The sequence below is a fragment of the Lissotriton helveticus genome, chromosome 5_1 (assembly GCF_964261635.1).
Source record: "Lissotriton helveticus chromosome 5_1, aLisHel1.1, whole genome shotgun sequence".
In the NCBI taxonomy this organism is placed as follows: domain Eukaryota; kingdom Metazoa; phylum Chordata; class Amphibia; order Caudata; family Salamandridae; genus Lissotriton; species Lissotriton helveticus.
The window spans coordinates 2084358152-2084371656 of NC_136065.1; the positions used below are offsets into that span (position 1 = coordinate 2084358152).

The following is a 13505-nucleotide window of genomic DNA, read 5'->3' on the forward strand; positions in this document are numbered from 1 at the left end:
TTTGAGCTCAACTCCCCACAAAGGCTGCCACATTTCAAGATGTTAAGGGCAAAAGTGAAAAAAGAAACAAATAGGAAGAACCTCATAAAAGGAAACTAGGGATAATTGCATGTTGATCTAAGAAAAATGCCAAAACTGAAGAAGTATTTCTGCAGCCGAGTTGATCCCTCGCCCTGAATCCTTCATAGATTCGCATGCTTGTTGACGAGAACGTAGTGCTTAAAAAAATACCTAGACAATAGGAATGAGGCCTAGCTAAGCTCAAAGGTTGCTCAGCAGTGCTTGCCCTACTGCTGTCTCGGTTTTTGTCTGCACATCACAGCAGCAGTGGCTTGAAAAGGTGGCTGTTATGGCTCAAATTGCTCCTCAAAAATGTCTATCAAGAGGAAACCTGCAAAGAAATCAGTCGCCATCACTGTCCTCCCTCTCTTCCTATAGATATTATTTAGCATCTTGATGGCAATATACTGTCCGGACAGTCACTTCTTACTTCGATATTCTCCTGTAGATGCGTCAGCAATAGGCACTACTAGGCGATCTGATCTACAAAAGTCTTTGGATCTATATGAGAGACATTTTGAAGTCTCGGGTTGTACTTGGAGACTACTATGTAATGTGACATTTTTATGTGATATGAACTGAGGGCCCCATTTGCCACAGTAGAAAGGAAGTAAACAACTTGTTGACAGAGCTGGAAAGGAGTCTGCACTTTCAGAATGTGAGGGTCCACAGAACAGCTGTGCCCTTATAGAATCTTAGGTCTGGCTCTTGAATAGTAAATGCCTTCAACTCTCTAACTCTTAACTTTGAGGTTATTATGAGTAGTAGAGCTCCCTCTGAAGAGAGATATTGAAGGAATGCATCGAGAACTGGTGCAAAAGGGCTTTTCACCAGAGCCCAAGCACTGGGTTCTGTTTCCATGCTGCACCCAGTTTAGCCTCTGGCAGCAGCAGCCCTTCGTAATCCTCACATCTGTGTGGAAAGAATGATTGCACATTAGGCCTAGTGGAGATCGCCACTAGTTGGATTCAAATTGAGAAATTTGTAAGTCCCAACTTGACTAGATGTACAGACTATGACAGGAGTTGGAGGGGACTGACAGATATAGGCTCTAGACCTCGTCCAGATAGAAAATCTCGTCGATGTTTACCTGTGGGTCGCGGATTGTGTCTGGACTCCTCTTACTATTGTCAAGCAAGAGTCTGGAAGAGTGCCTAACTCTACCTCTTCTGTTCTTCATTCTGTCCATCAATAGTTCTTTTTGCTTTTGTCACCCCAAGTGGGACGGGTATGCTCAGGCGTGAGTCCCGTGCTCTCCATGCCACTGGAGTCAAGCTCTCCTGGCTGATGAGGGTTGAAAGCCTGAAACCGGTCCTAGGATGCTTGTTTCCAGTCCAGGGAGGACCTGGCCTGGTAGTTCGGGCTGGACTGTTCCCATTGGGCGCAGGGTCAAGACTGATTTGCATAAGGCTGGGTCCAAACTGGAATGGCATCGTGAGCAAAACAACAATGGATTTTGGACCAGATCTCTGTACTGGGGTGAATGTGTGACATTGTTCTGTGTTCTGTCCATCAAGTGTTCTTTTCGCAACTCTACCTCTTCAGCAGGCAGGCTGTCAGCTGCAACGATGCTAGGTTGTGGTGGAGGATCTGTCTGTGTTCCTCGGTTAGAAGTTGCAAGTCTGGTTTCACAGCTTTTGAAGTACCTACGGATAGGTCGGATGCATTTGGGTAGCTATGCACTCTATAAGTGTTTGTAACATTAATGAAAGGTTCTGAGATCCATGAACCAGAGTTACCAGGTGCAACAGGACAATCGCGTAGGATACTTGTTTCTTTTTTATGATGCAAGAAATCAGGGGGAGTGACAAAACAGCATCCACAAATATTTCATACCAAGCAACTGTAAAGTTTCCCTTTTACTGCCTGGGTGCCTCCACCTACAGGACAATACTTGACAGGAGATTAGAAAAGTTGCAACTAGGGTACATAGTTGAATGCATCGATGCTCGAACACCAGATTCAGCGGGCTGTTCTCCAACTCGCGAAATTACATTTTCTCCCTGAACGCGACAGCCACAGAGTTTTGTATTTCAGAAACGGGTTGACAACACTTTGTGTCTGACTCAATTCCACAGTTGTTGGGCCTCTTGTAAAGTAGAGGTAACCTGGTACCTTTTCTTTGATGATATAAAACATGCAAATAATGTTGTCTCTTCTAACCCTACCATCTGTCTTTCAGGCCCATGGGAAACAAGCATTTGCAATGCAATAGGTCTCGCATTTGCAAGAGTTTGAGGTATTGGCATTGTAAATGACAATGTCTTTTATTTATGTTTGGAAAACGTGCAAGTGGTGCATAAAAAGGTACTTTGTACTTATAGTTGTTGCTTACGAGAAGCAAGGCTGGCTGTAACTGCGCTTCTTTCACTGCAAGCCTTGTTTCTCGTAAGCAAGGACTAGAAGTGCAAAGTGCGCGTTTATGCACCCTTTGCAGGTTTTTAAAACACATGAATAAAAGGCATTGTCATTTACAATGTCAATAGCTCAAACTCTCGCAAATGCAAGACCTATTGCTTTGCGAATGCTTGTTATTTACTCTTGACAAGACTAGACAACTAGTGGATATACCAATCAAGATTTGCTGTTTGGGTTTAATAAGAATTAGACCACCAATAAAGATATTTTGCCCTACCCCATCAAAGAAAACACTGTCTCTAAATGTTGAATGTGTTGGGCACAGTTGTAGTAGAATTTTATTTGTTGATTGATTTACATCATTACAAACGAGAAAAACCAAAAAACAAACAAACGAATATACACAAAGCTATTAACATCCTTGTAATGATCCACCAATTATGAGTTGATAAATGACATTTTGACAAAATATTAAAAACATTACATAAAAATAATAAAAATGCTTTATACTTACTAAGGTGCCTTATGCTAGCAGCAAATAGTATTTTAGCAGCATCTAACTAAAGTGACATGTGTTAGCAGCAGGTATTATGATTACAAATGTTTAGCTATTATCCATTCACAAGCAATAATAAAGTGCAATTTGCATCACTACCAAGGTTAATTTATAGATATTACACATACAACCACAGAGCTAAACTAGCTTCTGCTTGCGATGGTAATAAAGCTTCATAAATTAGCTATTAACAGATCACAAACCAAAGTAAAGTGCAAAATGCATTCAATGCCCAGATTTAGCTGCCAATTCAAACTATTTAGTAAAAAAACGAAAATAAAAAAAACATTCCTCAGCCAAAAGAAATATAAGGAACATTGTAAATAAACATCATAATAAAATGCCTTTTGTTAACAGCAATTATTGAGATACAACCTTTAAACTGAAAAGGTGTATAATAGCAACACCTTCCATTATTTCAGTAGTTAGCCATTAACAATTCTCCCCAACGAGACAAAATGCAATTTCTTCAATACTTATCAACAGTCTCCTTAGATTAGATTGTGCTACTGGTCACCTAAGCTCGTATAACATTGTTCTTCAAACTGCTCTTAGCCATTGAACTTAGAACAAATTGCATTCTGCAGTCTAAAATAAAATCCTTACAATAGAATTTGAGTACCATGAATATTACTTAAAACTAAAACAAGAGAATTAAAATGACACAGGCAATGTTTTAAAATAGCATCCACTGTTATAGGGCAATATTCAATACTGTATTATAGAGTAACTAAAGCAGTCTCCCTTTTTAAAAAAAGATTAAAACATTTTAAGAGCCTTATTGCCAAACCAGTTTCATCCTAAAATGTGTTACCACTGAATTCATTTACTTATACCCTCTACTTTTTTAAATTTCTTTTCCGCAATAATGATGACTTTAACAAAAAGATGAATACGTTTAATATCAACCCCACTCAAACAGGTAATAATTGCATTCCTACATGTTCTAACTCCCAATTCGTTAAAAATCGGTTTAAGGATAGACTTCCGAGCGTCTGTCAAGGCTGGGCATTGAGTTACAATATGCATTCGGGTTTCCTCACTTAGCCCACAAGCCTGCAGAAACTCGATGACCATTTATTCTACCATTTTGGAGTTCCATCTTTTGTCGGATATCTTCCCAACCTTAAGTGCATACATTTATTCTTAATCAAAGGTCTCAGCCTACCAAAAGAGTTAGCTATTGACCAAAAATGAGTTTTTTTCCTTAAGTCCTCCTTATCCGCTATAGTCGTTAGTAATGCAGCCGTTTGATTCATTTCTTTCTTTAAAACTATTTTACTACTCAATTCATCTTCTAATTTTGAACATTCAAAATTACATAGGCATTCATTTAATTACAGCTGTCAATTCTTCGAATATTCACCTTCTGAAATTTCGAGCCAACACAGCTTTGCTAAAGAACCTTCCTCTGATCGGACTAATGATAATAAGGACTTTAGAAATTAAGATTGACGCGCCTGTAATTGGTTCTCCAACCCAAATTCTAATTTATATTGGCACGACTGATATATTTAGGGATCTTAAAAACGGTTTTATATGTCCTAATTTCTATATCGTCGAACAGTTTCGCGTCTTTGCCCCTAAAGATGATGGAGCAATAGTCCAAAGATGGAATTAACTTTGCTCTCATCACCCTCATTAGATGTTCATAGTTAGGGCATGATAATTTGTCTCTCAATTTTCTAAAGGCAAATGCGAGAGAGGAACCCCTGGCTTCAAGATTGTTAAAATGCTGCCTAAATATCAGTCCGTCATCAAAAGTAATTCCTAGATATTTATATGATTTACCATTTTCAATTACTAGGCCGTTGATACTCCATTCTTTTATTCTCGGTTTCCCTTTTCCCATAGTCATTATTTTTGTCTTTTTTATATTAATTGTTAGTCCATTTTGTATGACATAAGAGTTAAAAGAATCGATTAACCTTTTTAACCCTATAACTGTTTGGCTCATTAAAATGGTATTGTCTGCATATTGCAGATATTTAATCTCTTTACCATAGATCGAAGGCGAATGCGAATTAATATTTTTAAAATGAGCTGGGAGATCGGCCATAAAAAGATTAAAAAGGCAAGGAGCCAAAACACAGCCTTGTTTCAATCCGACATTATTAGCCAAACGACAAGTCATATGTTTACCGTTGCCAATTTTGATCTGCACCCAGGTGTCGGAGTATAAAAGTATAATCATTTTTAATAGAGTTTCTGATATGCCCCAATTCCTTAACTTCCACCAAAGAATATTTGGCGGCACAGAATCAAAAGTGGCTTTTAAATCAATAAAACACATGTATAATCTTTGTTTCCTAGTTTTGGCTCTCTCACCTAATAATGTCAATAAAATCAAATTAGTATGAGTTGATTCACCCTTTCTAAAGCAAGTTTGAAAGTTAGGGATCAGCTCCTCTTTTGTGGCCCAAACCTCTAACTCATCCAACAGGCAACTGGCAAAAATGTTTACATCAACGTCTGTAAGTGTGATTAAGCGATAATTAACTGGATTATCCTGGGGGCCACATTTGTATATTGGTTGTATGATACTTCCATGCCATGATAACAGGATAAGGCCTGATTTAAGTACATCATTAAACAAGAGCGTTATAACTCCGGCCAATTCCTTAATTTAGCTTTAAATATGGCATTCGGAATACCGTTTGGACCTGGCGCTCCATTGGATCTAATCTTATTTATCGCTTTTTTACTTTATTGAGCGACCAAGGCTCAATATCCACACTACAATGAAGGTGATGAGTACAGTCCTGCCTCCCTCCATTTGTTATTTTATACATGCAGGTAGGACCATTACTATTACCCTTGTCATACACTGGGCCTTGGGTATCAATTTTTAAATTAAAAAAGTTCACCCAACTTGCTTCATCTACATTAGCACTGTTGCTTCTATTATTACCATTATCAATGTTATTAATTATGCTCCAAAATAACCGCAGATCTTTGTATTTACAAGCATAATGTATCTTAGCCCATGTTGATTCATAATGAGCTTGCTTTGCTCTCCAAATTTCCCTCTTATATCCCTGTTTTAACTCTCTAATTTTAAGACATATGATAAAAAAACGATAGCCTGGTTTTATTCCTGTACAGTAATCTTATTGCTTTATTGAGCCTTCTTTTTAGATATAGTAGGTGAGAAGAATACCACCCTGGTTTCTTAGGGTTCAATGTTATACCCCTAGAGGGCTTATCCCTAGCAAATTTAGCCAACAATTCGTCACACAAATGTGACCATAAATCAACCATGGATTTCCCTTCACCATGAGCAGACTGCACATCCTGTATTAAACAGGAAAGGACTCCCAAAATACGTTCCTCCGTTTTTTCATTCCATATTAGCCTTTTAAGGTTAAAAGCTGTTGGAGCTGTTTTCAAAATTCTAGTTTCAGGCAGGTAGTCAAAAGCTAGATCAAAGAGAACCACTTGAGGATTGTGATCACTTTCAATCCTCTGGACTATCTGGTAGCTTCTTACTAAATTATATAATTTTTCAGACATTATAGTATAACCTATTACAGAAGGACTATCTACTTTATTAAAAGTCGGGATATTATCCGGGTCATGCATAATCTTTAGATTGTATTTTTTAAACTCACAATCTGTCCATTGGGCTAAACGTTTTAAATCAAATGTCTGCTTTTTAGAAGCAACAAAATGCATGTTAAAATCACCTGAGATAATAAATACTGGGCACAGTCATTCTTTGTAGAGATATACTTGAACTGTAATTAAAAGCAGAAGATAGCTAGATGGCTGAGCGAAGCCAAAGCCACAAGTGAAGACTTAAAAGAAATGTAAATGGTTTTCTTCCAAACTGCTGCAAAGATGCTGCCACAAGATTGCAAAATTAAATTTTGTGCTTAAAAATACTACATACACATGCAGCTCCGAGCCTACCTACAAGTCTGATTGTGTGTGGAGGTTCTGCATGTAAATTATATGTGCTGCATATCAAAGGATTCTTTAAACAAAATATATATATATAGTTGTGCTCAAATAATTAAAGGAAAACTAAACTTTGCTTTTAAGCACAAGGATTATAAATATTGCTAGTACAAAGGTGATTTAAAACTACAATCACACCAAGGGATGGGATTGCCCATTCTTCGGCTCCCAAGCGTAGGACGTACTCCCCAGCAGCTAATGCAAGCTATACAGTAAGGACCAATTAAAAGGTCGTCGTTATGGGAGGTTACAAATGCAGGCAAGGCGGTACCAAGGAGGGACTTCAAAGCCTATTTACAAATTAAAAAGCAACGATTTCACAGGGACAGTAACAGGAGTCAATTGAAAAGATGGGCGGGAAATGGGCAGAGCTTCTATGCCAGACCTCAATACAGCATCTCTCGCAGAGCAGAGCATATACTGCCCAGGCTCAACCTAAAAACGTCTTTAGGGATTATACCACAGACCATTTCCCAATCATGGCCAGTTCCTAAAGTTTAGCCCCCAGCGCTTTAAGAAAGGTATCTGGCATCAAGTAAAACTGACTCGTTGATGGAATGGATTGCCTTTGAAAAGACTCTACTTGGTTTTCCACTACTGAGACACTTGCGTTAGTCAGTGAATTACCTTGCACACATGTTCTTTTACTGCCCCACACTTCAAACATACTGGAAGAACATTTTTGATTTAATTAAAAATAGTCTGGACATTACCCCTTACCTGAATTTTCTTATGTGAGACTCGGACAACTTGAATCACAACTATCTAATGAAATAGATGAGAATCTCCTAAACTGGCCTGTAAATTGATTCTCTCCAAATGGAAGAATTCTAGTGTAGTGTCCTTCAACGTGGCACGACTGGCTCTCGTTCCTTAGAGGGACAAATAATATCTCCTTACAACTCACACCTTGGCACTCCCCCAACAGACCTATGTGGGACTTGCTCAACAAAACTATTCCCTTAACTAAACTACCCTAGAATGGTATCTCTCCCACTTCAGCTTGACACAACAATATTTTGCGATGCTCACTCATCCTATCTTTTAACTCACAGAATGATGCAACGCAAAGGGGACAGATAATTAGCTTACTTGCCTTCTTTTATATGAGAAGTTACCTTCTCAATGTTATTTTCAACTGTGGGCTGTAAAGATGAAGCATATATGATGTGCCTGTAGCACAGTCTATTTCTGCTACTCGCTTTAGCTCCTATGTTCTTTTCCTCCAGTTTTCTCTTCTTTCCTTTACTCCTGCTCTATTTGTGCTCAATCAACTCTATTACAATATTGAATCAATATTAATGCACAACCTGTTCCTTTGTTTATCACAGTTTCTCATATGTTTGATTATGCAAATAACTAATAAAAGTATTTGAACCCAAAATAAATCGGCACAATAGATTACAATTCTTAATCCAATTTAAACAGAGTCTATAGTGGGTGAGACTCCATTAGGAGGCTTACCCTGCGGTCATAAAGTATAAAACTGAGAGTTTCACAGGTTAGAACCCCTTTTTCTAACAGTCGCACAACACAGCACGGTCTGCAGGATCCATAGCGTTTCCTTTGCTCAGATTAGACTGATTAGCCGATTGTCGAGGTAGGGATGTGCCAATGGGGTTGCTGGCACCACAAATTTCTAACAGATTTGTGGTGAAGATTTGAGACATTACTGCATACAGGGTGGGATAAAAAATATTAGAGTGAACATCACCGAGTAAGGTCAAAGAAAAATAGAGGAAGTAGTTTATCGCTGCAAAGGTCTGTGCAGGGCATGTGTCACTGGTCAAGCCTTTCAAAAAGCACACAGAATCCTCCTACATATCCCACTGGAGATCAAGCACTTTCTCAATTTTGAGGTACTATTAATTAGTATTTAAACAGCATATACCTCCACTTTGATGCTATTGTTGCACACTCAATCGAAGACCTTGTATGTTCAAAATCGAAAATCCACCCCCAGGATTTGTTCTCTTTGGATGCACATGTGAGGCACAGCAAGAGGATAACAATGGTGCCAACTGTCTGTGGCACCCTCCACACCATCTGACATGAGAGTGATCGAACGACAAAACAATGACAACAACTGTTAGACATGACAGCTTTGGATGGTCTTCCCCCCACTGTTTTGCTTTTGTCCTCCACTTTTCTGGCCTTATTTTTCTCGGGTATTAACTCTTCACACTATGCCACTGCTAACCAGTGCTAAAGTGCTTGTATCCTCTCCATTAAAAACATGATCATATTGGTTCATCCCCAATTGGCCTTTTTAATTTACTGATAAGAACCTAGTAAAGTGGAACTCTATGGACCCACGGTCTGTTAATTAAATGCTACTAGTGGGCCTGCAGCACTGATTGTGCCGCCCACTTTAAGTAGCCCTGTAACCATGTCTCAAGTCTGCCATTGCAGAGCTATCCTAGATGTGCAGTTTACACTTCTATGTTGACCTGGCAAAATAAACCTTTTGCCAGCCCCAAATCTTCCCTTTTTACACATATCAGTCACCCTTAAGGTATATGCTGGAGAACCCAGAGGGCAGGGTGCAATGTACTTAAAAGGCAGGGCATGTACTTGTAAGTTTTACATGTCTCAGTAATGAAAAACTCTTAATTTGTTTTTCATTACTGTAAGGCCTATATCTCCCGTAGGTGACATTGGGATTGATTATTACATTTTATAAGAGTAATTTCCAAATGGGAAGATATAACAGATTCAAGTTTGGTGTCTCTGGAATCCTAATTTAAATTCTAACTTATGGTGAAGTCAGATTTTAAATTACAATTCTGAAAATGCCACATTTAGAAAGTTGTACAACATTTAGAAAGTTAGCAGTATCTTGTTTTAGCCATTTGGTGCATGTAACCTGTCTCTGATCACATGACTTGGTGCAGCTGGGCATTGTGTATTTCTCCTAGACAGCCACACACAATGGGAGCTTAAGTGGGACTTTATCGGCCATCCTGTCAGGATGGGAGGGAGGAGCTGGGCACATGCACACCCCTGCGCAATGTTTTACCCAGCGCAAGCTCCTGCATCCCTCGTGGACGGAAGCCTTGACGCCGAAACGTTGCATTGCAGCTTCGCTCATCGGAACTGACACATCGCCTCGGCTGCACCTTGCATCCTCGACACCAGACTTCACATCGCAAGCCCTGTTGAAAGGATCCTCAACCATGACACATCAGGACCCCAAGCCACAGCCTCATCGTATCTTGGAACCGACACATTGCCTTTGCTGCACAACACATCTTCAATGTGGATCCATGGTACTCTCTGCAACCACGATTGAAGATACTTTGTTCAGTGGGCCTAACGGGGTCCCTGTAGCCGGCCCATGCTCCATCGTGGTCAGCCTGAACTTGTGACTTTGTCCCAGTCCAGCAAGACCAAATATCACCCAATACAGGATAGGTGTGATGCAATGGCCAGAGGGTCTAACTCCGGAGCACAGGGATCATGGTTCGATCCCCGGTGGCAGCTCAACTCAGCATCATGTGACTCTGGGCAATAGCAAGGACTGTTCCCATATTCAAGGTGTATTGGGCATCGGCAGTATGGGCAACTTGCATGCCCAAGTAGCGGAAATGGTCGCACTCGCGAATGTCGAGGCTGGGAGTTCCGTAATGTCCCTCCCAGCTAGCCCCACCAGGGGGAAAATAACTGATTTCTGGTGATTGATAGTTAGTCCCGACACTGCCCCAAACTCGGCCAACAATGTCACAAGGGTCTGTATGGCCTCCACAGGGCGAGGCTTGTAGAGCAGCATGTCATCGACATATAGAGATATGACATGAGTACGTCCTCCCACAACTATGCCCCATCTGGCCACGTCTCGCCTACTTTGAACTTCTTAAAAGTACAAAGCACTGGAAAAGAAGGTCTGCCTAAAGCAATTAGAATCTGACTCGCGCCACCAGAGCCCTGATCTAGTTATGACTTCTACTCACTTATCATACTTTTATGAGAGATACTAAGCCAGTCCAACAGCGGAGACTGCTGCATAGCCTGAGCCCAGGTTGTTTCTCACAAGCACAGTCCTTAAAAAATGAGAAGCTCTGAAAGCACGAGGCCTGCATATCTCACCCCTTGGCACAACCTTTGATAACACTTCACATGGTTTGAGTCCCTGCACACAGAGCAGTTATGTCCCTGAACAAAAGCCATTACAGGATGAGGTTGGCAAGTGTCACCATGTTACTGCACCTTGAGGTCATGGCTCTTCCCCTCATGCACCCTAAGCACGAGTTCAAACCTAATGGACAATGCAGAAGGGAGGAGTCACCCTTGACCCTGTTGCTGCAACTTGGTTTGGGTCAGCCATAGCATACTGTACTATCCCCACAGGAGCCAACCAGAACTGCTGACTGTGATCTAGTGATCGTAAATACCACACGGGCCCACAGTTCTTGAGATCATCCCAGATCCTGAAAGTACAGCTGGGAAACATAGCATGTAACCCCATAAGGAGAGCAATGGATCCTGACCACTGCCAGCAAGAGAGTAGCTTAGACCAGCACCAAGAGACCTCCTTAAGGAAGTGCGTGACATAGAAATGCTAAAATCAATCAACATTGTGGGATCGCTCCAATGGGGCTCCTGAACTGTGAGACAATAACCACAGTCCCTATCTCTTCCCATCAGAGGCCGTATTACACAAGTGCCCCGGGGGCGCAACGAACGTTTGCACTCGCTTTCTGCTCACTTTGGTATTACAGAAGGAGCCATAAATGCTTGTGCGGCCCCTTCTGTAATACGTATATTGATGGCGCACATATAGCACCAGCGCTATCATTAGAGGACGTTCCCTCATTTGCATGGGGGCGTGAACATATGAATCAGGTTGGGTCACTGGCTACTGGGCAAACAGTCAGGTTCATAGGTGCCCCTAATTACTCTAAATGAGAGGTCACTCACTGAAAGGTAGACAAGTCAGAACATACTTTCCCTCACTCTGAACTAGAGCAACTGGTAGCGCCCCTGAACATGACCCTTTGCACAGTAGCCAGTGACCCATCCTGATTCATTCATTCATGGGCTCTTCTATAGTTGATTTTACAGAGAATAGGCGTTACCCTTGGATTCTACTACGTGATCAGATCTCCAACCCGCACGTAAGCCTAGATAAGGTGCCTATTGGCCCATCCATGCAATCAGATTGTGCGTGACTCTTCCATACCACTGAAGGTTGCTCATGGTCCTCCTTCTTTTACGTCCTGATGATGACCCGCCAGTTAGGTCTTTATTTGGCACACTCATTATCAGGGTTGAAACATCGACAACATAACTATACGAGCCTGGATTGTTTTCTTATCATCCCAAAGACAGATGTGCTTCGATTGATCAGTCTCTTTCTCTTATATGGATATACTTTGTAAATATGTGAGACTTTTTCTTACAGGCTTACCGCAATGACATGGTTCTTTGCCACTTCTGTTATTGTTGTCTGTAACTTGCGGGTTCATCTTTTCCTCTTCTTTTACGTCACTTGGCACACTGTCAATGTGCCCCCGGATAGCAGCTCTCTGAAGGGGGAAAAAGGGGTCCTATGGACCCTCCAGACATACCCTTGCAGGTGTGTGCAGTCACTCACTTCACCCGCCTGCACGTCGATCTCTAATCCCCCTTAAAACATTCACAGTCAGATATTTGTGAAACACATCCTTGTTCACAAACTGACACAACCCTTGGTGATAAGGCCTATCAGACTGTAACTGTGTCCCAGATTTCTTGTGTACATACCCACCCCCATCTACTGGGCATAGTAGAAATAAAGTAACTAGCTGTGTTATGCAAAACTATTGCAAACGACATAAAATGTTGTAGTTACTAAGCACTTCTATATCGTAATAAGAGTAATGCTTTTCTATAAAAATATAAGACAGCTTAGACATTTTATTTATTGTATGTGACGTGCTGCCTGAACAACATGCCATGTGCCACAAAACCCTCTCAGAGTAAGCCATGACACTTCAACTGCCCCACCCTTTGAAAGTCAAGGCCTACAGATGAGGTACTTATTTCCAACACAGTTCACAAGGACTGTCAAACTGCCCTTGACTTACAGAGGCTCCAGAGCAGAGACACAGGTTTCACTTCCTTGGGTACATGAATGTCGCGTCCTTGCTGCATGCACCGTGTAGGACAATCACACGCAGGACACAGGTGGGTGCAGTTACAACTCTTTATTGTTCTTATTCATGCTGCTGGTTACACACGTCCGTCCCCCTGCTCGTCCTAGTCTGGCCTGTGTTCTTCCCGTCCCCTGACCGGATGTGGTGTCCGGTGACCTGGTCACCTCCCTCATGACCCACAGGGTCCTAGTGTCCTCGGTCCCTATTCGTCAGGTCACTACATCGCCCCCTTTGTTGCAAACAAATGTTCATGGTGCTATTCTCCTGCTCATTGTCGTGGTGAGAAACGAAAAAGAGAGATAGTGAGAGAGAGAGAGAGAGAGAGACAGTCTCGTCGACCCTTCTCCCCAGTCTCTGTTTCCTACTTTTTCCTACGTATTCTCTTTGTCCCCTTGCACCCCTTCCTTGGTCGTCGTTTCCTGCCATCATCCTTTCTT

General features: G+C 41.3%; 1 protein-coding gene across 1 annotated transcript in view; it reads left to right on the forward strand.

Annotated features, from left to right (window-relative positions):
* The window catches only part of LOC144756335 (decapping and exoribonuclease protein-like), a 157003-nt gene that overhangs the window by 131433 nt on the left and 12065 nt on the right, over positions 1-13505 (forward strand). The gene's annotated exons all lie outside the window — the stretch shown is intronic.